We start from the raw sequence: 25,030 nt of genomic DNA on the forward strand, positions 1-25,030 counted from the left end.
ATAGGGAGAAATCAGCACAACCATCACTTCTATGAATGAGATTACCAATAATGATGGTTTATAGCTATGAATCAATAGTAAGACAATAAAGAAGGATGTTTCTAACATGAGTGCTTAACTGAAGCCTGGTGGCTCCCTTTACCATCTTGGCAAAAGTAATACAAATCTGGCCACATAAGAAGAAATTCAAACGTTCGTATATTCACAGAATGTCTCTGGAAGACTACAAAAAACAACAGTAGTTAACTGTAGAGGGGAACTGGGGTAGGAGGTGCCAAGGACACAAGTGTAAAGGAGACTTTCTTTTCACTGTTTACATGTTTGCTCCTTCTAAAGGTTGTACCATATGAATATATGAAACTACTCAAAAAATGAATAAAAAGAACTTCTTGCCTAAAAGCAAATTGTATCCTAAGGTACAAACGAACTACAGCTAATTTTGTGACCATGGGAGTAGCAAAATTTGTATGAGGGGGTATTGCTCTGATCAGACAATATTGTGAAATGACTCTGGATGTGAAAAGGAAGCCTGCAGAGTGGTTCTTAAAAAAAGGGGGGGGGCAGTAATTTTTCCTGTATAAAACAAAGTGAGAAGAATTTCGTGTTTCTGAGGGTAGTGCTAGGAAAATGGTAAATAATGTAAAAAGGAGAGAAAGAGGCTGGTCACATGCAGGCGGCCTGACCCTAATAAGAGGCACGGCCAGGGAAAAATTCTCTATAGCAACGCGGTACCCAAAAGCTTTCCAGGAACAATTCTATCCCATACTTGCCTCCTGCCTTGTGCTACAATTGCCACACCACCTCCCCACAGTATACTTTGAACTGGCAGTAAAAGTCTGTAGCACAGTAATACTAGATTGGGCTTTGGAGAAGGGAAAGGTGTGTCCCAGAGGGACCAGACAGGAGGCCCAGGGGAGAACCACAGACAACAGACTGGTGAGGTAGAGCAGGGGGGTTTGGGGACTCCGGGTGCAGGGCAGATGGACCAAGAGATACGTTCCCCCAGATCCCACAGCAAGCGTGAGGATGGGCTGGGAGAGCTTTCCACAGGGCGTGAGATGGGGTTCTCAATGCTTCATGTGGAAATGAGGACCCCCGCAGCCTGGTGGGCTTGACTCATCCATTACATACTTATTTCGAAGGTAAGTTTATGTTCTTTGTCTTCCCTTCTCCCTAGTCTCTCTCCTCTTCCACTTAACTTTTTAAAGAAGAGTCAGCTAACCACCTACAATGTCTGTAAGATCCAGCTGAAGGCAAAGAGAGACCAGTGCCTGAGTGAGCTCACATCTCCCTGACACCCAAGAGACATAGTGCTCCCTCCCCTTTAGTGAATGAACATGGTCAACGAGGATCCAATCCCAAACATGCCCACATTAAGTCAGGATTGCTTTCCTCTGCTCTTTTCTCTAACTCCCTCCAACTTAACCAAGTCTTAATGTAAACGCTTCTTGAACCTCAGACCTCCCCTCCTCCACTTCTCATCCCTGCCCCTACCCAGGCATGACACAGCATGGAGAGCACACACTGACAAGAACACGCTCCTGACCAGGTATGAGAGCGACTCAAACTCACCACTACAGAAATGTTTTCAACAAAATGAAATTCTTAACTTCTCTCCCTCTGAATCCATGTTACCGACCTTCCCCACACTGCCTCCAAGACCCGTCATTGTCTATGATAAATCCCTATAGATCCAGCTCCCCAGTACCAAGAACCCCTTCTCACTACTGACCCTGCTTGCCACACACACACACACACAGTCTAGCCCCCTCTCTCCCAAAGGGAGGCAGGGCCTCGGGGTGTGACAAAGGTGCTTCCATTTCCTCCAACCTGACAGCTGAGTCCCATGACCAGTGCCCACTGACAATCCTCACAGAGCCCAGCCCCCTCAAACCCACATCCGGGCTCCCACCAGTCAGAGGCACGATGCCCATGCCCTTGGAGGAACACTTTCCAAAGCCCAGGCAAAAGAACCCTTTGTCTGAGTCCATGCTGGGGGGCTACTGAGGGCGCACATGGGGCTCAGGCATAGTCCACTCCAGGTTGTGTATTCTGTCCTCTCCGTGGGTACTAGGACCAAAAACGATCCTTAATTTCTTTAGAGTCAGCATGTGTTTGGCATCCTCTTATCACTATGCATTACTCTGCAACCTCTCAGTCACCACACGCCCCCGCCCCCCTGCAGCATAGAAACACTTTGGGCATCAGAGAGTGCACACACACACACACAGTGCCCTCTCTTTCTACATAACCCTCCGGAGGCCCCTCGCTGGAGACAGTGTATCTCACCAGCACGGCCCTGTGCTCCTGAGCACCAGCCCAAGCAGCTCTGCTGGCTTAGTTTAAACACTGCCCACTGGAACCTTAATGGTTCTGTCCATCTTCTCTCAAATTCTTAATTCCCAAGCTTAATTCCTAACTCAGAAGCTGGGAGGAAAAAAAGATTCCAAGGCATGGAAGCAGGAACATACCTGAACCCTGGGGATGAAATTCAGGCTCCTCGTCCGCCTTCCATCACAAGACGATTTGTTCCCTTCAGAGGGCCGCACAGCTCTCAGGCAGCACTTAGGCAGAAAAGTCCTTCACAGAACCAGCTTGTCAGGAGGAAAAGCCACTACCCCCTTGGCCTCTGCGCATTACCCCACCAGATACCTCCTTTCCAAGTACCTCCAACTTCCCTCCCCCAAGCCAAAAGTGAGTCACAACGCACAACCTGTGGGAGGAAATGAAATAGCTGTGCTCTCCATTGGAATAATAAGTATGATCACAGTTACCTTTGCCAAGATTGATACAGTTGTTAGAGTTTCCCTCCACTCACCCCATGCTGACAGTGTCTGAATTACTTTGAAATACCATCTGGGAGAAATCACCACAAATATTCAAGGTTTCCAATTCATAAAAAATAGAAAAGAAAGAAAACACACACATATACACACCCTACCGGTGATTTGGCAAATCTTTGGGAGATGGAATTATCTGGAAGCATTCCTAAACTCTCCCAAATCACTCCTGCTGGCTCTATCCCATTCCTTCCCCAAGAGTATTCTCACTTGTCTGCATGAGTATCAGTAAGAAGGAAAAGGATGAAGCGAAAGTATGTTCCCTCCCGGAGGTCTCCTGGAGGATGAATGCCGCTCCTGCCCACTGGTGGTGCAAAGAGATTACCTGAAGAATCCTTTGAAGCAGTCCCACCTTCGGGGTGTGATTCCGCATGTCTCAAAGCCCTGCACCCTATGCATCTGACTTTCATCTGCAGGCTATTACCAGGGGGACAGCCTCCCAGGCCTGTTCTGCATCCTGTGAAGGTTACATACCTCAGGAGGTTAAAGCTCAGATCCAGCCTCTTTGCGAAATGTCCACAGTCCCTTCCAAGGTGCTCTGGAATTTCTCTGCAGTCCTGGCCTATGTAGGACACCTGGAAATTAAATGGAACAGAAACAATGTGGCAAAAGGAAATCACCCAGCTGCTCACAAACCTGCGTCATTGATCCGATGATTGCTTCTGCAACTTTAAACGCACACTCCTCCACACAGAAAGATCACATTTGTGGCTATTTTCCTGATCAAATCAGCTTTGAGGGCTTCAGGGATTCTGCCAACAGCTCCCCTTTCCTGGTACACTTAGCATGATGGGGACTAATCCCAGCACAATGGAAACTGGACTAAAATTGGCTGGATTCAAGCATTCCCCGCACCCCGCCTCCCCAAAAAAAGCCCAACATCAGAGCACACTGATAAAATCGCAGCGATCAGCCTCTCGCCCAGGGGCCTTTCCAACAGCTGCCCCACTGGCTCTCCTTCTCCCTCCCCTTCACTGTGCACCCTTCTTCCAAATACCCTGTTATGCACATTACCTCATAAAAGACACAGCACATGCACTTAACAGCATTCAACCTGCAGGATGCTGGAACAAATAAGGTTGGACAAGAAAACCTCCCAAGACCGCCAATCCCATCCTATTACCACTGGGTACAAAATGTCCTCCACACTAGGAACAAAGTTAATTCAAAGGCAACGGGGCAATGCTGGGTGGCCAGAGCTTCCAGGTCTCTCCTCCAGGAAAGCTTTTGCAATCAACACCATTCTGCTTGCAGTGCTGTTTCCTTAGGCATTCTTTCACTTATTTTATATTATTCTTATTAACCTAGTATGTGCCCAAGTATTAAGAAGCTGAACTGAATTTGATCCTAGGACTTCTGACTGTGGGAAGGTCAGAGGGCTTTCTCACTGTCCCAACCATTCAGTCTTTGAAATCTCTTTTTACAGATGGCACCCTGCAGTTGGATTGGCAACTAATTCCAAAACCCGTAAAACAAATCCATGGGTTGGAATTAGCCAGTGGGTCACAATACCTGGTATTTCCCTACAAGACAACCTCCTCACAACCACTAGGTAGAAATCCAGGCCTGTCAAATGACTACAGCCTTGATCCTTTCCCCCTACAAATCCACATTCTTCTAACACATACAGACAAGGATGTCTTGGAATGACTGAAAGACTATACCCAGGAGGTTATTCTTCCTTTCCACCCGGCATGCGCCACCATCTTGTACATGTCACCAGTCAAGATTCATGTGATGTAACACCAGAGAAGCTGAGCTTTAGAGAAATCGAGTTCTTCCCTCAGACTTGCCAAGGACTAAATCTAGTGGGGACGCAATTTGTCAAAACCCCTCATGAGGAACAAGAATATGGTGGCCATCTTATGCCCTCAGATATTACATATGAATTACTTATAGACAATCATTGTGGAACTACAAAAACAGCTTTCACAGGGCTCAACCTAATACATATTTCACCCCAAAACCCTCAGTTTTTCAAGTCATGTCTCAACTGCTGACAACACAGTATACTGTATTTACTCTCCAGTAACTTCTTTCCTGGAGAAGAGAAAGTGAGGAGAAGGGACAGAAAAGTAGCTGACTCCAATAAAATAATCTGACTCAGAGAAATCTTCTGCATCTGTGGATGTTTTAATGCCCTTGTCTAGCTTGGATTCACACATAGTCTACAGGCACACACCTGATCATCTACAATTGCTCTCTTAAAACACTAAACTATGTTTTCTACCTTTATCTTGCGTCTACCTACCACTTCGGCATTTTATTAAAAATAAAAATAATAATAATAATAAAGGGAGAAATGTGGTATCCACATATAAATCAAGTATAAAAATCAAACGAATATTCATATTTGACCTGATTGTTTATAGTTCATAATGCGTGATCAAAACTGAAAGTTCTGTGATGACTACCCTTGTACTGTTCACCATGTAAGAACTTATTCACTATGTAAGAATTTGTTCACCATGTAAGAACTTGTTCGTTATGCTTCAGAAGATTGGAGACTGATGAGAATTAGGATTGAGATGGATTAATGATTGTGCATTGAGCATTGACTCCCCTATACAGAATTTTATTGTTGTTAACAACCATTTGATCAATAAATATGAGAGATGCCCTCTCAAAAAAAAAAAAAAATCTGACTCAGGAAGATACAGGCTAAAAAGTAAAGGGCTTGAAGTCCAGTCCAGCAGTCTCTCTCCTCTCTACATGGAGCCATCTTTCCTCAGAACTCCTTGTGTAATAAATTAAGTTGTGCTTCCAATCAGAGATGGATATCACACACCAAGGACAGACTGGCCCCAATCAATCTAGGGAGTTCAATTTCCCTCAGGATGCCCACTCAGTCAGCAGCAGCTTCTGTAAGTTCACACTGACCTGCAGGCCCATGGTGCTCACCAGAAAACCCATCCTTTCCAACCCAGCATGCACTGCCATCTTGTACATGTCATCACCAGTCAAGATTCATGTGATATAACACCAGAGAAGCTGAGCTTCAGAGAAACCGAGTTCTTCCCTCAGACTTGCCAAGGACTAAATCTAGTGGGAACGCAATTTGTCAAAACGCCTCATGTTTTATACAAGGAAACTAAGACTCCAGAGACCCAGTGCAATACAGCTTCTTAGTGATAGAGCCTGGACCACGTCCTGCACCAGAAATAAGGTCTTTCAACTCAGGGTGCTTCAAAATCCACATGTGGACGTGTGTTTTCTTGATCAACAATGCCAATGGTGAATCTATCCTTGTGTTTTGGTTTTAAAATGAGTCTTCTTAGCTGAAAAGTCAAGAACCACTTCATGATACCATGTTGCAGGCCCCCCAGGAGAGTGTCAGAGCCTGGAAAAAGGAGGGATATTTGCTCCCTTTTTCTTCTGTAGGATTTCCCTCCAGAGGAAGTAGGAGCTCCAAGAAGAGCTATCGACATGAAGCATTCAGATCTCTTACAAAGAGTCAGGCAAGACTTTCATCAGCTTGCTTTATTACAGGATCTCAGCACAATATCCCAGGAAAATGAAACAAAGTACAACCCGTTCCCAGGCCACACAAAGACCAATATTTAGTGTGCAAACCAACTTGATAAGCCATCTGCATGCCTGGACCACCCCAATGATAAACTAGAAGCTTTTACAGATGTGAGTTAAGCTGACCACATTGAAGGATTCAAATCAGCTAGAAAACGCTTAAAAGCAGCAAGCAGCTACTGCCAGGCATTGCAACCAGTGCTCAGCGAGAAAAGAGACTTATTTATGAGGTGCTCCTGGGTAGAAGACAATACCTCTCAGGAGATCAGGAAGCTTCTTGGAGCACAGGACCACCTAATGCAAGAATCAAGGCCCAAGGAGCCAGACCAAAAATAGTTCGCTTCTTCAGCAAACTAGAAGGGATGTAGAGAATAATTCTTAAAGGGCACAGAAGAACACATCCAGATAGAGAAGTCATTGCATTTAGCCAATTATCTTGATTTAGACTGAACTGAGGAACCAACTTTTGTACTTTTTATTTGCCAACCTTATATAATCTGTACTCCAAGACTTCCACCCTGTGTGGAATGACAACAGAAAAGGATACCTCTATTGGGGAAATGAATAAAAATATATCAAGTTAAAGACCACTATAGAGTGGAACCTCAGAGAGAAAAACTGGAATGTCTGTACAAGATTCCCACACATACACATACCCAGCCCCTCAGAACAGAAGCTGCAGGAAATTACCAAACTGGAGAAGACTGCTGGTTTCTCTCTGTGTTTGGGATGGTCTAACTCCCCAGACATTTTTAGGGCTGCTGGGTGTGTCAGTAGTCAGACTGAGAGATTATTTTATGATGCCTGGCCCTACCCAGGGTGGGAAGATCTTTGGATTTAAATTTCCAGCTCTGTCAGTAGACACAGTCCTAAGGCAGGAGTCTGGGTCCCCAAGCTGCTTACTGGCTGTTATCTTGGGTGGGTCACAACCTCAGGGAAACTGTCTCCTCTTCCATAAACCAGTCTAACACTAACTGCCTCCAAAGGTATTAAGAATAATTTAGCACACATTAAGTGCTTATTCAATCCTCATGAAATAGCCCTATGTGTCACATATTATCCTCAATTTACCCATAGGAATGAGATAGAGTACACAGAACTGTCCTTGGCATTAGTGGCCATTGCTGATCAGACCAGTAGTATCTTTATGGAAGGGATTTGTTATGCTGATGTATCTTGGGCACAAGATTTCAGTCCCCAAATTCCAAATTTGCATTTGTCTACAATTGCATTGATGCCTTTACTTGGTCATAAACTAGTGGAAAAAAGTATTGAGGACTTTATGTTGAATATAAATGATGCATTCAAGCCAAAAGAAGACCAAATGAAGATACGTGTTAAATGGAAAGATTTGATAGAGAATACTGGAGGGAGGCCTGTTATAGGCCTGTGGAACTCCTAAAACCCAGGACAACAGCATTCAGTACTCAGTGGCACTGCAAGCATTGACCTAGTTTCAGCAAAAAATCACCATCCATCTCATTAAATTGTTTATTTTAATTTTAGTGGTGTTATGGTTTTTTTCTTTGCACTTAAACCATCCCTTTATTAGGGGTTTATAGTTCTCTAAAGATGAACTTAGAAAACAGTTTTACCTGGTTCTATGTTTGTAGATTAAAGCAACTCTGTAATAAAAACAATAACAACACTATAAGCTCTAGGGAAGTTTTTTTTTTGTCCTTTAAGAAAGGTCTACAAAGTTTGAGAAATACCATGTGACACACATTAACGGCACTACCTCTTGTAACGGCTGCCATTAAAACTGCAAGGGGCAAAATGCTAAAAGAGGTTCTAACCTTGGGACAGCCACTCAGATGCACTGGCCTAGGAGCCTCAGACACTGGGGCCCTAACTCCCCAGAAGCCTGCCTTCTCAGGTCCTCCCCAGCAGCTCCATCTGTTTGAATCAGTCTCCAAGGGCCCAAAGTGCACAGACCTGGTGTCTGGGGACATGAGGGCCGTTCCTGACCCTCTCCTTCAGTCCCATCCTCTGGGCAGCCATAGTAACTCCCCTTAAGCCCCTTTTCCCTGTCAGCTAAATAAGACCCTTCAATTTTAACCTCTCCGGAAGAGGTACTTCCCTGGCCTGATCACTTCTGAACTCTTGAGGAGTGAGAAGACATTCCCTTTAGCCCAAAGTAGTCTCAAAATTTAATTGTGCCTGACACTATCCGCCTTAAGCAATCCAAGGGGAGAGCTTCAAAGCCTTGGAACTGTTTCTCTAGGATGTGCAGGGAAAGGTGGGAAGGAGGGCTGGGTTAATCAAGTTCGAGAGAAACCTGGCTTTTCCAGCAGGTAAAAGCACCTGGCCCCAGTGTGGCTGAATAGCCCTTCAGCAATGACTAGCAACACATGAGGCTTCGCTAACAGGGCTGAAAGCAAATGAAGCTCAGTATTTGTCACTCGGGGTTGAAACTGGGGTGTTGCCATTCCCACAGACACCTACCTGTTCAAGGAGCCAAGTGCAGAAATAAGACTGCAGGACTGTAGCCATCTACCTGCCTTGGATAAGGCACCTATGATTAGGAGCCAGAGCCAGTGTGGAGCACAGCCCCCCAACCTAGAGGCCACAGGGGTGCATCATGATTTTCACTAGGAACTTTTTGCCTTTATGGGCTGGGCTCCTCCCTCCATTAAAAAAAGAAAAAAAAATCCTAAACCTAAAACTTACATTTTAAAACTGCACTGGCATAAAGACGAATATATTAAAACATTTTGACCAAAGTTATTTTTTTCTTCCAATTATGAAGGCAAACTTTTTCGAGAGCCCTTTCAAAGTACCATGTGGGCTGTGGGCACTGCCATCCAGCCTGACGGAAACGTTGGCCCGGCTAGTCCTGATCAGTGAGCACTAGGGGCAGAGAGAGGTGGAGGGGACCTGGGTGACTGGGAGGCCTCTCCCTCGCCGCCCACGGCCAGGGGTGGGCCAGGCCCCAAACGGACTCCGTCCTCCCAGAACTGGGGCAGGCCTGGGTACTCGCGGACTCCCCACCGCAGGCGCAGCCCCGAGGCTGAGCTGGGAGCCCTGTTTAACCTGGGGATGCCGTCGCCGCGGCGCTTCTACCCGCACCGACTGTGCCAAACGAGGCGGGGCTCGCCCGGGGCGGACTTACTTGAGTTCCACTGACCACGAGCCCGGCCATGGCGACGGGGCGGACGCGCGGCACCCAGCGCGGAGCGCGGCGGCGGCTGGCAGCGCGGGCCGAGCGCACAGTTCCGCACTGAGCGGTCAGCTGACCCGGCGGAAGCCCGAGGCTGGCCGGGCGTGAGGACCTCGGCTCTTCGGCGCGCACGCCCAAGGTCCCGGGGCCGACTCTCGCGCAGGTGAGCATCCGCACCCTCCACCGCGCGCCGCAACAGGTGGCCCGCGGCGTCTGCGTCCTAGCGGGAGAAAGTGACCCCTGAACTTCCCCGTGTCCCCCGGGTGTCTCAGGCCCCTGTCACCCCATGAGGGGTCAGAAGACTAGGAAGTCCCCCAAAACTCTGTCCCCAGAGCTATGCTGTGTTAATGGGGGATTCAGTTTGGGGGGCGAGGACTTCCTATCAGGGAGGCCCCAACTGCGCCGTTTGCAGGGGGCACGAGGCCTTTACTATATGTCACAATACAGATTATTACATAACTGTCCTCAGCTCCAGGGGGGTGGGGCCTCTTGGTTGGAACTCCCCTCCCCAACTTTGCGGGAAGGGGGGTGGGGTGAGAGGTTGAAAGGACACCTGGTGGGGTAAGGTTGAAAAGACACCTGTAGGGAGAAATGAGAGGAATTGAATTTCCCTAAAAATAAAGTGCTGGCTCACTAATTAAGCTCCCCAGTTGACAGTAATAAATCCTGGGGAAGGAGAATCAAATGTCCTCAAATCTCAGGCTTCTCTTACTCTCTCCCTCTTCACAAGGAATAGGTATTAGTGAGGCTCAAAGTCATCCACAGGGGCAACCCCCCCCCCCCCACACACACACACCTTCCACTCAGAGGGAAGGGAAAAGTGGCCACTCCTGCCTCCTGTCTGAAAGAAACCAGGCCCAGTGGCCAGGTAACTGGAAAGTCATGCCTGTCCTCAACTGCAAGGATCCACATTTTCTCCATGCCTCCTTTTGCCTTCGTACCTCCATCCCAGCCTGCACAAAGGTTCTACCGGAAACGTATTTGCTATCATATTACCACATGTCTTCTATTGCATCTCAGAGCCAGGCCAGCCTTCACTGCCCTCTCCACCCTGCTCCCTTCATTCCAGTGGGTACAGACACCATTCAAATAAAGAAAGGAAAACAGAGTCCTGACATGCCAGACTCCAGGTCTCATACACATTGCAGGCACCTCAACCCAGCAGACCTACTGATAATTGTAGCTCCCCGTTTTGTGAAGGAGGGTATCATTGTTCCGTATATCTAAACAGCACTTAGAAACCCCTGGTTGCGTGGCTGATGACAATAATTATGATCGTGGTTAAGCATTTTGTGGCTCTCATCGACTCTCAGGCCTGGTGCCAACACATTGTAATGTGGGCCCTTATTTTCTGCCTTCTGATGAGCAGTATTGACCTCTGAGGGCTTGACCAGCCTGCCCCTCTCCCTGCTGGGAGAAGCGGATACAGCAAAGTGGAGCTGTAAGAACACAGGCTTGGCTGTGTTTACTTTGGGGGGTTCCAGGAAGTGCTGCAACAAAAGGTCCTGCAGGCCAGCAAAGAAAGCTTGTCCTCCAGAGATAAGGGGGATCAAAGGGAATCTTCCAAGGTCTACTGCCCCATGGACCAGCTCCTAACACTCCTCCCTCCTTTCCTGCTGGATGCACCCTCTCTGGTCTGTTGTCCACTCTTGTCTGCCTTTCCTGCCTGAAAAGGAAGAAGTGGGCCCAGACCCTGACAGTCATGATATTCAGCATCCCCCCACCCCCAGCCCAGGCACCTTTCACCCTAGAAGGGCTCTGACCAGCAGGGGAGAACATGTGGAGACAGCCTTAAACCTACTCAAAGATGAAATTGGAACCCCCATCCCTTCCCTAGGAGCAGGGTGCTCCATGGTGATCTCATCCATGCCCTTGCCTCCAAACATGGTTTGTCTTCTGAGCATAGACTGTTATGCAGCCATTATCTGCCAGTGATGCCAAGGCAGGCTGGGATCTTTTCTACCTTTCCAGACTCCCTGTCCCTTCCTCTACGTAGCCCCAAGGTGATCATTTTAAAAGCCCAATTTGAATCTGGAGTTCTTCCTCCATTGACTTCAATGGCTCCAAATCAACTAGTAATACAGTCTAAAATCTCTAGTACCCTCAAGATCTTCTATGATCTCATCAACCCTTACCTCTCTTGCCTCTTTCCCCACTTTTCCCATCCTCACTTGGCTTTTAGTTGTCGGTTTTGCCAAGAATGCCTCCCCATCCACTCTTGTCACCACTAAGTAAGTGAACACACAGAAGAGGCCAGTTGACTATAGGGAAAAGATAACTGGGAAAATCACAAAAAAAATAAGGGTAGGTCAGATTGAAGTGGGCTTCAGTGTTTGAAGAGTAAATGATGACAATAGGGAGCAACTGAAAGTTATTGAGCAGAGTAGAAATTTGCTAAATGTAGTGGCAGGGGGGCTCCTCCAGAAAGGGACTGTACTCACCTCTCCTTGCTCCCCTTAAATTTTGGAAGTTAGTTTACAGAAGAACAAGAAGGGGGAAGAGCGGGAATGGAGAAGGAGAGAGGCAGGGGAGGAGAAGGAGAAAATCTGCATCTCTGTACCAAGGAAGACTGGAAGGGGAGAGTAGAGGATATCCTTCTATGTCCACATCACCTTGAGCAAAAGGAAAATTAAATAGAAATAGAAAAGGTAAAGTTCTTCAGGTAATGTGGCCTTCCCTTAGGAAGAGGTGAGGGCAAGGAATGCCGAGATAAGGTTGGCCCAGGAGGTGGACAAAGTGATTCCATTTACAGGAACAAACAAAGGAGACAAGTCTTCCTGGGGCTTCTTGAACTCTGCTCTTTCTGTCCCTGCTCCAGGAACACTGAGGGAAGGGGACAGCTCAGGCAGTCATCCAGGTTCTTCCCCAGTCCCCTCACCCTATTCCATGGCTACCTGAGAAATGGCTCCCCCGCCACACACCATGATTCCACAGCCCCTCTGCCTCCACTTCCAAGGACCAGGCTCTGTGCTAGGCACCAGGGGACATATGACTAAGACAAATCCTTGAAGAATCTGTGCTCATATATTTGCAAAAAGATCTGGGATTGTGAGCCTATTTTCTGAACCCAAAATTGAGACATGCCACCCAATTTCTACTGTGTACTCATGAGGAACACAGCACAGAAACTTCAAATCAGACCTGGGCTGGAAATCCTGGGCCTGTGAACTCTGGAGCTCTTACATATGCATATGGGGAGTAAGAAGGTTTAACACATAAAACAGGACATTTCCTTATCATCCTTGATAAAGAGCAATATTTTATTCCTACTGTCATCTTTGTTATTATTATTCTTTGGCAGAAAAGGCTCTTTCCCCTAGAGTTCTTCCTCACATTCCTGGGGACAAAAAAGGAAGATCCTGTTTATTTCCAATCAAGGAAGTTGATTCTAGGGTCGGCCAGAAGCAGCGTTAATCTTCCAACTCTATGCATCAGCAGCTGAGAGGACAGGGCCAGTTAACAAAGTTTTATTAGTGTTCCTTAGCAGAATTTCTATTCAGCTGGGCTTCCTTTCTTTCAGGCCCAGCCCCTGGACAGGTTAAGATGGTTGCTGCAATTAATCATGCCCCAGCCCCTAGTTCAGACTCACCACATTCAGATTTCAATTTTTTTTTAATCTGCATGTCTGCATACAAAATGCTCTTTGTTGCTGACACAGCCTCCTTTCAGTCTAAAGGAGGGATTTTAGGAAGTATAGTAAAGAGGAGAGGTTTCCAGGGCTCTCTCTGCAATATTTGCCTATACATGCATGGATTGAGCATGGTCATTGCTCCAAACCACCTCCCTGATCTCCCAACTGAACAATTTAAATTTTTAAATATATATGTTAAATGCAATCATGTCTGGCATGAGTATTCATTGCACAAATGTCATTTGGTTACTATTATAATAATAATTAATATTACTATTATTATTAGTTCTCAGTTCCTCCAAGTTCCCTTCTCTTAGGATCTTAAAAAGAATCTGCTGTTGTTCCCTATTAATAGGCAAACATTAGCAAGGAGAGGGGAAGGAAGCAAGTTTGGAGGTGACTGGGAAAAGGGCTTCTGCTTTTCACACTACTCCTTTCTTTTGTGATTTTTGCAACATGCATATACTACTTTTGTAATTAAAAACAAGAAAGGAGGAGATTGGATGGAGGGGGAAGGAAAAGAAAATTCACAACTGAAATTTCTATCTGCTAATCTCAGCCTTATTTTCACAAATCCTGAAAACAGTAATGAAAAACACATCTTTTTCCCCAATCTGCCTGAAACTTGCTCTATACTTCAAGTTTATACCTGAGTTCAAGAGGGAAGTCATCTCTGACTTGCTTATATTGGACATTTTAGAAAGAAAGGCAACATTTACGTGAAGAACCTGCTCAATTTTGTATTGTCCAGCCACGGGAGAGACACACTGTGTCTAAGCGCCGGATACCTTTCCGGAATCCCACCTTGGCTTGGAGAGGTTCTGCCACTTAGAGGCTAAAGAGCCTACCCTAACCTCAATTAAAATATGTGGAACTCAGCAAATGAGATTCTGTTTCAGTAGCGGTGCCCTAGCATCTGTATTGTTCTCCAGTACCCCAAGTAATTTGGATTTTTGATCATCCAGATGCACTGCTTTGGAAATCATCTGCTCCGACTACTTAGGAAGAACTAAGGCCTAACAAGTAGAAGGGACTTGCCCAAGGTCATCCAGCAAATGAATGGATCCCCCCAGGCCAGAACACTCTGATCCTGTGAAGAAAATGAAAGAGGACTCCTCCTATAAGCCAGTAAGAACAGGGTGAGAGACTGGGGAGGAGCACCGGAAAGATACCATTTCACATCTAATCGCCTCTTGTCACATTGTAACCATTTCCCTCATATGGAGCCCCATGCTGATGGATCAGAAATAACATTTTCAAAGTTATATCTTCAAGGAAATGGCTGTTAATGTTCTTCCTCTCCTTTTAGAGCACTGAGGAATACATATTAATTTTCTCTCTACTTACATTGCCTATTTGCAAATTGTATTCACTACCCAATGCTCCAATTTGCCCTACCTAGAGATTATGATGAATAAATGTGTTCCTGGAAATAAAATAATAAAAAATTTGTCACTGAGATTTATTTTTATAATTATTTACAGATATTATTTTAAAATATATGGCGGGCAGTAATAATAATGTACATATGAGGGTTCTGGTGTGATTTACCAATATTAATTCATAGTCTCTTCCCACTTCTCTAAAAGGAGTCCCAGCTCTCTTTTCAGCTCTGAGCCAGGGGCAAAGCAAGGGTCAGTGCCACCTGGCACTACCAGCACCAGAGACTGTGAATCAGATGAGCTGCTGGTCAAACCTTGTAGTGGCCAGTGCCCTGGCCTGGGAATCCTGGACTCAAGACCTAACTTTGCCAACTACTTGGATGCCTGGGGATGAATCTTTTCACTCCTAAGGTCCTCATTTTAGGACCTTAAATGTCCTAACTGATCTAAGGAGAAACTTGTTACTTAAATAAAAATATAAGTAAATATGCACATCTCCTCAAAATACAGAGAATGCACCATTGGTAAATATTTATTGAGCACCTACTCAGACACTGGATAGGACAGGCACTATGTCAGGCACTCGGAACAGTAAGGAACAAGACAGAAATAATCTTTATTACAAAGAGGCTTACACTCCAGTGGGAGGACACAGGTAACAAGCAGATAAATGATAGAATTTCAAGTATGGGAAATACATAATTTCAGAGAGCACTGACACATGCTATGAAGATAAAAGCAGACAATGTGAGAGACAGTATGGGGTGGGTAATGGGTAATTGGGGGAGGATGCTAATTTAGATAGAAATGTCCACGGTCTCCGCTAGTCCTTCAGATCCTTTCTCCTGTCACATCCCTGATGAGCAGAGCATGGGCAGGACTTCAGCCCCACTCATAATGCTCTTGTGATGCACAAACTGCACAGCCTCAGACAGCTGTGGAGTGTTCTGGGAAGGCTTCTCTAATGCGACCAACATTTGAGCTGAAGTCTGAATAGTAAGATAGAGCCAGCCATGAGAAGACTGTTTTCCAGGCAGTCTTTCTCCTCCAAGGAGAAGGGTTTTCCAGGCAGAGGGAAGAGCAATACAAAACCTACCAGTGTTCTCTCAGTCTCATGTTGTCGTGTTGCCACTTTACTGATGCTTGAATGGAGAACTTGAACTCAAGTGCTTCTAAGGGCACAGTGTCACCCCAGCCAGAAAGATGAGTAGCCCAGGTTTACTCCACCAGGCTTGGATTGCTCCTCAGCTCCAATGCACAGGTGGGCTGAAGCCTCGAGATGCAGGCACTATGTCTGCAGTACCCAAAATCTGGAAGCAGAAGCATTTGTGAGCATACAGAATTTCTACAGTTTCATAAAGCATTTGTGGTTTTCTTGGAGAAGAAAACACAGAGGAATCACTAAACCTTATACATGACCACAGTGACGCAGACTCTCACAGACACACAAAAGCGCACAAACATACATGTGAAATGTACAGATACATAAGACACATGCCAATGCCGAATTCATGCGTTCCATCTCATGGCTGTGGCCTGAGCCCTGAACCCTAGTCTGAGGCACCCTCTGGTCTCCCATCTACTGCCATAGCTACCAGTACCCAAAAGAGAATGTAGAAATTTTAGACTGTCAGTACTTAGAACCCAAAAGGTTTATAGCTTATGTTGAGGTACTAGAAATTCATTCATTCAATTCATTTACTTAAAAAATATTTACTGAGTGACTTCTCTATGCTTGACAATAATCTAAATTCAAGGGACTGAGCAGTTTAAAAAAACAAAGTTTCTACCCCGTGGAGCTTACTTTCAGTAGGAGGATAAAAAATAAACAAGTGATGCAGAGTCTGTTCGCTAGTAATAAATGCTGTGGAGAACAACAGAGCAGAGAAGGCAGATAAAGAAGCGCCAGGAGTAGACAGGCTGATCTGAGAAGGCCCCCTAAGAAAGTGATATTTAAGACAAGACCTGCAAGAAGAGAGGGAGAGCCAGGTGAGCATCTATGGGGGGAATGTTCCAGGCAGTCAGAACAGCAAGTGCAAAGGCTCTGAGGCAGGAGGGTGTCTGGCAGGTTTGAGAAACAGCAGGGATATCAGAGTAGTGGAGTGACTAAAAGGGAGAGTAATGGTAAGTGAAATCTGGGTGCAGGGTGTGGGGCAAGCAGGGGGATATCATCTAGAACTTGACAAACTTAAGTTAAAACTTGAGCTTGTACTCCAAGGGAGATGGGGAGCCTTAAGGAGAAGATGCACATTTTATGAAGACTCCTCTAGCTGCTGTGTTAAGAATGGACCATGGAGAAGGAAGTGCAGAAACAAGCAGGTTATTAGAGGAATCACTGGACAGGGAACAGTGTCTGGATATATTTTGAAAATGGCATCAACAGACTTTTCTGATGGATTGGCCACAGGAAGCATGAGAAACATAGAAGTCAAGAGAAACTCCAAGATTTTGGCCTGGGAAAGTGGAAGGATGGCATTGTCACACTAAAGTGGATGAGCAAATCAAGGGATGGGGGCACCAGGGGATCACTTCTGGACCTGAGAAGTTTGAGATCACTTTGAGACATATGAGAGAAAATTTCCAGGAGGCAGGTGGTATAGAGTATAGAGTTAAGGAAACAGATGTGGACAAAGGCTAGAAATTTGGGAGTCCTCAGTTTTTTTTTTAAGATAGTGTTTAAAGCCATGAGACAGGGTGAAAGTGATGGGAAGACTGAACCCTAGAACACTGACAGTGAGAAGTTAAGGGGAAAGGGAGGATACTCAGAGAGACTGAGAATGAGCAGCTGGTCAGGTAAGGAAGAACCAAAAGCAAGTTGGATCCTGGAAGCCAAGAAGGGAAAATGGACAAAAAAAGATGGGGTTCCAATGTAATGACCAGTCCAGCCAAGTATCATCAGGAGATGAGGAAAGCATTGGGTGAATAGGAAATTCACATGGTCTCAAAGTATCATCCTACACTGCATGTGAATTACAAAGGGCAAAATATACCTTTACAGTGGAGAGATCTAGTGATCAAATCCTACCCAAGAGCTCAAACAGAACATTTCCAAGGGTGAGACAAGCTGATGATATGGGCTCTGACATGATACAATGGGAAGTGTACACCACCTAATGCTATTCTTGCCAAAATGTTTAACCAGAAACTACTCATGTGGAAATAGACAAATCCGGAGAGTGGAACACTCTTCAAGAAATCCCATTCAACTGGGCCAAATTGCCCAAAACATCAGTATCATGAAAAAAAGTGGGGGGTAGAGGGCAGGGACGAATGTTCTAATAAAAATAAACTAAAGAGATGTGTCTAGCAAGAGCAATGCATTACCCTTTATTGGATGACAGAACTGGGGGAAAGGAGCTAAAAAGACATTTTAGGGACAATTGGGAATGTTTAAATTTGAACCAGTTGATGATATTGCTGATGATGTTAAATTAACACTAGTTTTCTTAGGTGTGCTAATTGTATTGTGGTTTCAAATGAGAATTTTTTTTCCTTAGGAGATGCAAGCTGAAAAAATTAAGAGTAAAGATCAAGATACCTACAGCTTTCAAATGGTTAAAAAAAATGTGCGAATGTGAGAGAGAGAGAGAGAGAGAGCATGCCAGTGTGGTAATGTGTTAACAGCTGATGAATCTAGGTGAAGGGAATTGGGCCTTCATTATCCTATTCTTTAATTTTTTCTGAAAATTTTTATAAATGAAATGTTAATAAATAATAGGGAGAAGCCATGATCAATTTGTCCAGGGCTACTTAGGATCAAGTAAATTGAGGACAGAGAATTAATCACTGGATATAACAACCAGGGAGTCATTGGTGACCTTGAAGCTGGGGAGAGAGCAGAAGAGGTAGGCAGGGACCAGGTCATAAAGAGCTATGTAGGCCTCACTTTGAGCACAATGGGCATTAAGTGGTTACATTTGTGCTTTAGAGCAATGGTCTGACAGTTGTGGGGAAGATCGATTAGGAGGGGGGAGAATGGTTTTGGAAAAATGTCCTCACAGGCTCTGAAAGTGCATCCAACCCCACACAAAGGGTGGAGAGGGCCTGAAGGGAGAGAGTGCAGAGACTGGAGCCCAGGTGCTAGAACTTGTTGTCTGGAGACAAATATGAAGGAGCCAAGATGGTGACATTCACCAAAATAACAGACTGGGGTGGGGGGATGACTTGATATGATTAAAAAGTCTACATGCATTACACCCTCCTCTGGAGGGAAGCAGCAGATAGGACACTCTAGGACCAATAGCAGCATGTGATTCTGTAAATGCATCACATTTGAAGAGCTGGTGAGTCTTTCCACACCACACTCTGTGCATCTGACATCTGAGCCAATTTCATTGTACTGGGGGCCATGATGTTGGGTGTGACCTGGCAATGCCCTTATTTACAAGCCTCCTCATTCTGAGAACCCCTCTCCCCATAACCCGTCCCAGGTCCTGCTCACCCCTCTGAACAAGCTTTCTCCAAAGCTCCAGCCCTCAGTGATTGCTCAGGATCTGGAACATCATTGTACAGCCTATCTCGATCCCTGGCATTGATGTCTGCTATTTAGCATTGTTATGTACATTTATATCTGTAGCCAATTTCCCAGCTAGGAGCTCAGCTACTTGAATGTAGGGAACCCAGTTTATATCACAAATTACTCCTAGCCTTGCCCAAAATAGGTGATCTCTAAACTAGGAAGGAGAGGAGAGAGTGGGAGAAGATGGAGACCATAGCTTAATACTCCCCTTAAAAGCTCACCTTGCCAACTGCAAACCGTGGGGGCCACTTCTCACTTCTAGTGTTGGGGGGTATTACTTAAGAGACCATTGCTGCCAGACCCCCAGTCCCAGAGGGAGAACTCCTGGTAGAAAGCCTCCCTGAAACAGCCCACGGATGCTCTCTCCCAAAGCTGTTTGCAGTAAGTGACTCACCCAATTAAGAACATCTACATAACAAAGCCTCACCAGGCTGCAAGAGGTCACAGAGACTGTGAAGTGTGTCTTTAGTGTGTGCAGCAGAGAAGGTTCACTAATTACCAGTCATTTCCACCCCTCAAGAGCCTGTCAGCCTTTGAGATGCAGGGGATAAAAGAATCCCTAAATCCCCACCCCACACCAATCACTCCTCCCTCCCCAACCCTCCCCTGCATTTCAAACCTGTGACTAATAAGTGCCAGGGATGGGCCTCTGCCCACCTGGCTCTGAGCTGGGAGGGAGGAAGGAGAGAGGTTGCCTTGATTGGGAACATTTTTCAGTAAAAGGGAACTGGGAGGAGCAAAGAAGAGAAGAGAGTTCTGGAGTCTCCATTAAATGAGCAAACAAAATTCGTATTTTCTTTTCTCTAGAAATGTAGAAACTACAGATGAGAAAAAGAAAGTTACCATAACCCTCAATCCTACTCCCTAGGTCACAGGGACACCCTTGCAGTGTGCTTTCTAGGGGACATGTATTAACTGGACATACGCATGTCCCTGCTCTTTCATAATCAGCTTTTTTCATTTAATGATGTATCTCCAACACCTCACCTCTTTCCATGAGCACATGGAAAGAATGTCAGAGCTGGTGGGGATGCTGACCTGGGCTAGCAGAGAAAGAATCTTTGGGCGTTAGGGCAAAGGAGGGAGTCACCGCCAGAATTCCTGAAAACTGAAGGAGGCCATTGGGAGGGAGGAAAGAACTCTGACTTTTGGGACTTGGGCAACCGACTTCCTCCTATGAACTTCAGTTTCCTCATCTGTAAAATGGGAATAACAACACATGCCTCACAGAATTGTTGTGAGGATTAAAAGAAACAGTGGATGTGAAGGACTCTACAGGCACTGGGAAAGTTTGAGCACTTTGTTTTAATACGTGTTATTCATGTCTATTTTTTACTTAGCCCTCTACTAGTCTGTTAGGAATGTAAAGAAGACATCTGGTTCAGGCCTGAAGGATGTCGAACTGGGAAGTTGGACACACATACAAACACATAGTTAAATAGTTAAACAGTAAGAATTTAAATGGCTCATAAAAATATCATCAGTTAGTAGATAACTGAGTGCCAGATGAGCGGCACAGACAGCACTGCAGGGGTTCAAAGGTAAGAAAGAACACAGGGGGGAAATAACAATAACTATAATAACAACGATGACAACAACCCTTCTGAGCACTTTCTGCGTGCCAGGCACATGCACTGTCTTATTTAATTTACCCATTGACTTCACCTATGAGATAGGTACCATTATCACATCCATTTTGCAAAGAAGGAAATTGAAACTTCAGAGATTTTAAGAACTTTGCCCCAAGTCACATGTTTAGAAAATATGGCAGTACCATTCTTTGGAACCAAGCAGTTGAACTCTGGAGTCCACCACATTCTGAAGCACTAAGATCTACTCTGATGGAGGTAAGGGAAGAAAAGCTAAGCCTTGAGTGGGATGGTACAAGAGGGAGGATGTGGCCCTTTCAGCTTCTATAGATGGAAGCAGGCCCTGCATTATAACAAACAGGAAGGAGATTCAGATGATAGGCAGACAAAACAGGTTTAAAAAACAAAACAAAACACTACATGTCCATTAAATAATTTATAGTAACACTGAGGGTTAAAGTGATGGCCAGAACTGACTCCAAGTGACTTCTGGCTATTTAAAACACCAAAGCCAGCCCTCAGGGTGTTGGAAGGCAAGTTTCTAATAGGTTTCTAAAATGTTTTTGTACCACTGTTTTGTTTTGTTACCACCATTGGGAATAAGATTTGCCAAAGGGGCAGATAAAGGATATTTTGCTGCAAATATAAAACCCCCCAATTTCACTGACTTAAAAAAATTGGGATTTTATTTTTCTAATAAAACAAAAGTTCTGGAAGTGACTGATTACTGGAAATGTCTCAGTGTTCCAGTGCCATCAGGATTAAGGGGCTCTCTGCTATCTTCTTGGATTTTTCCTCATGGTCACAAGACAAGGATGCTATGGCTCTAGATGTTATATTCAAGTTCACAGAAGGAAGGAAGAACAAAGAAGGGAAAGATAAGGATCAGAACATCGGTACATCTCCACTGAGCAGGAAAACAAGAAAGTCTCCCAATGCTCCTACTCCTGCTTTGCCACCTCCTTACTTCTACTTGTGCCTCATTTGCCAAAATTGGGTCTCATGACCATCCCTAGCCACAAGGATGATTGGGAAGATGAAAAAAGTATTGTCATGATTTGCTTACATCAATCATGAATACTGCCCAGGCCTGACACATTGCTACAATGTTAAGCTTAGAAAGAATGAGGGAGTTGGATATTGGACAGTATATCTAAATTCTGGTATCAGATTTGGGCATTGCAGGATTGCAAGTTGGACATAGAAGCATGGGGAACAAGGGCCTTCCAGAAAGAGGTAGCAGAAGTAGGAAAACACAGGCAGGTGCAAAGAATAGAGAAATTAGATTTGCCTGGGGTATAGACAGCTGAACCTTTGGCAATCTATCCTACAGAAATAAAATCATTAATTTCAAGGGCATAGACACAATAAATTTTGTTAGTGAAAAAACCTGTTAACAACCTATATGACCATCAACAGGGGAACGGTTGAGTAAGTGGGGTATATCCATTCTATGGAATACTATACAGCTAAAAAATGAATAAATTAACTTTATATCTATAGACACATTTGTTATTGAGAATGAGAAAGTTGCAGGTATCACTAATGTAACCATTTTTGTATCAACAAGCAATAATATAATAGCCACATATATATGACTATAGTATATACAAGCTGGGTGGAGAAAGGGATAGAAGTAGTTACACCCCAGACTGTTAACACTGGATATGTACATCAGGAGACTGGGTGGGAAATGGAAAGGAGAAGGATGAGATAATGATGGTTTCTCTTTTTTTTTTTTGTATTTTTGAGTGCTTTGCTGGTTGAAGTGAATGTGCATTTCTTTTATAATTTTTGGATTGTACTTTAATCAAAGCTTTTTAAAAGTATTTTGGAACTAGATTATGAAGAGTCAGGTGTTTCATGTGAATAATGGGGAGTCACTGAAGATTTTTGTGGACAAGGAAATGATGCGATCAAGAAAATTATCCTGGCAAGAGTAGAATAATGGATTAGGGGCAAGGGAGGCTGAAGATGTACATTAACAAATACAAAGTTCTTGTAGCAGCAGCTCAGAGGTTAATAAAGAAGTGAACTATTATAGCAATAATATGTGAAGTTTGGGAGAGGGAAGGGAGCTCTGGCGGGAACCTTGAGAGGTACATTCCTGAATGGTGGGAGGAATGGCCATGGGGTTGGGAGGGGAGTTCCATTAAATTGTGTCAGTCAGCACATCTTGCACTTTGAAAATCTGACTAAATGGCTGGAAAACCACAGACGTATCTCTTTTTTTAATTCCCTAGAGCATACACTTATTTGATATTTATAATATAGAGACTCAAAATAAGTATTATTCTTTCATGATATGTGTTATCTCCCTTATTTAATTGAAAATATTAGGGTGCAGTACCATAGAGAATACTTACTGGTGGCCCAAAAAGTGCAGTGAAATTATCGTTCATTTTTTCATTCATTCAGCACAACTGATGGTATGTATAAATGCTCTTTCCTTCATTCATCCCTTCAAGGACTAGCCCAAGCCTCTGCTACCTTGGAGTTACCCTCCAGGGAAGGGATAGACTCTCAACAGGGAAATCCCCAGTGTGGTAAATGCTCTGAAAGAGGGTTACAGGAGCCCTAACCCAGTACCAGGTGAGAGGGTGCAGGGAAGTGGTGTGTAAGATGAGACCTGAAAAAAAGAGGAGTAGTGACCCAGGTGAAGAGGATAGAAGGTCACACAAAATAGAAGGAAAAACATCAGCAAGGTCCTGAGGTGGAAAGCATCATGGCACATTTGAGTAACCAAAAGGCATCCATTGACAGCAAGGAGCTCAGGGGAGGAGGAATAGAAGACTGCAAACGCAGAAAGCCTAGTGGAGGCAAATCAAGCCTCAGAGACCTGCCAGTCCTGGGCTAAATTTGATCCCAAGAACAATGAGAACCCAAAAGCTTTTAAGCATAAGAGAAACCTGATCTGATACGCTTTTTTGAAATAATCACTCTAGCTTCAGCAGCAATTATAGGCAACGACGGGGGATGGTCATTGATTGGTCCCATGTTGCCATCAGGCCCAGAGCTGCCCAGGAGCTGAGTTGAGCCCATCCCAGTTATACCTTTCTCCTCCTCTGTGCAAGTCCTCCTCCAGCTCAGCTAAGCCTTGGCTTCAAGCAGATTTGGGTAACAGGCCAGCTGGACACTCCCCCCCTAAGGCAAATAAAAGCCCAGCAAGATTCCCCCAGAGTTATGGGCCGGGATGCTAGGCATCTGAAGAAAAAAAGGGAAGGATGAGATGAGAGTAAGGCAAGGCCAATTTCTTCTTTCCGGGACTCAATTTCTTTATAAAGCAGGGAATTCATCGTACTTACCTCAGAGTTGCTGTAAGGACATAATTCATACACAGTTCTTGGTATCTAGCACAAAGCAAATGCTCAAAAAGTGTTAGCTTTTGTTTTTTCCTTCCTGAAAGATAGGTGGGACCCTGTGAGCACGGATATACATTCCCTGCTGTCTGAGGGGGCGGCTGGTCAGATCCCAGGGCAGGTCTGAGATCCCCTGGTTCGGTCAGGTCTCAGGACCCACCAAAGGATCAAAGATTGACAAAGTCTTACATGCGAGCGGGGCTGAGGTTGCTACTATGTATGTGCTTGTGTTCCTGTGATTCTAAAATACTAAAGCAGAACTCCAGATGGGAGAAAGGAGCCGCCCACTGCCCTCCTTGGAGACCCGGGTTGTCCGCAGACATAGGGCTGAAGCTGGGGCCTCAGTTGCCACAGCCCAGCGGCGGAGGCGGAGCCTGGAGAGCTGGGGGCGGACCGGCGCGGCGGAGGGGCGGAGCTGGTACCGCAGCCCGCGGTCCCGCCCCCAGCGGAAGTGCAACTAGGCCTTCCCCTCCCTTCGGAAGCCAGTTCCCTTCGCCCTCTCCTCGGTCGGCTCTCCCCCAAGCAGTTCAGCTGTTGGAGGGAGTTCGGCCGGCACCCCAACGCCAATTCCGAAGAGAAGGCCCCGGGTGTGCGTATCTGTATGTCACCGGCAGTGCTCTCTGTCCCTCCCATTCCCCTGTCCTCCCTTCCAGTCCTCGGTTACCGGCGCGGACGCAGGCGCCGCAGGGGACCGCACAGGTAAACACTCGGAAAGTGAGGGCGTAGGTGTGGGTGCCTTCCAGCCTGGACGGGCAGAGAAAAGGCTGAATGCAAGTGCCCGGGTTTTTTCCAAAGCAGCCGTATCGACAGTGGGGCTTGGGGAGAGGGAACGCAGATCCCAGGAGTGCCGCAGAGTCTGGGGAGCAGAGTGGGCGGGACTGTAGCCCCACGGCTGGGGGGCCGGATCAGTGGAGTCCCGGTCTTGCGCAGGCTCCATTGTGCCTGGGAGGTGAGCGGGTTGTGTGGGGCGCGTCGGGGCTGCAGCACCGGAGAGTTATCCCCCCACTCCCGCGGTGACTGGCGTC

The 25,030-nt window shown here is 45.6% G+C and overlaps 1 protein-coding gene and 2 long non-coding RNA genes across 3 annotated transcripts in view; 1 reads left to right on the top strand and 2 right to left on the bottom strand.

Annotated features, from left to right (window-relative positions):
- Positions 1–9,493, bottom strand: part of LRMDA (leucine rich melanocyte differentiation associated) — a 1,121,568-nt gene extending 1,112,075 nt beyond the window's left edge. The window contains exons 1-2 of the mRNA XM_073240793.1: positions 9,478–9,493; positions 3,315–3,415 (exon numbers count right to left, since the gene is read on the bottom strand). The gene's annotated coding sequence lies outside the window, so the exon portion shown is untranslated. The remainder of the gene's footprint in view (positions 1–3,314; positions 3,416–9,477) is intronic.
- LOC118971516 (uncharacterized) lies at positions 8,822–14,615 on the top strand. The gene is made up of 2 exons (XR_005059953.2): positions 8,822–9,688; positions 14,122–14,615. It is a non-coding gene; the product is annotated as an uncharacterized lncRNA (long non-coding RNA).
- A 515-nt stretch (positions 14,616–15,130) lies between these two features.
- LOC118971519 (uncharacterized) lies at positions 15,131–24,640 on the bottom strand. Its single transcript, XR_005059956.2, has 2 exons — positions 23,700–24,640; positions 15,131–15,848 (listed from the first exon to the last, which is right to left on the bottom strand). It is a non-coding gene; the product is annotated as an uncharacterized lncRNA (long non-coding RNA).
- Positions 24,641–25,030: the final 390 nt, after the last annotated feature.

The sequence above is a fragment of the Manis javanica genome, chromosome 7 (genome assembly GCF_040802235.1).
Source record: "Manis javanica isolate MJ-LG chromosome 7, MJ_LKY, whole genome shotgun sequence".
In the NCBI taxonomy this organism is placed as follows: domain Eukaryota; kingdom Metazoa; phylum Chordata; class Mammalia; order Pholidota; family Manidae; genus Manis; species Manis javanica.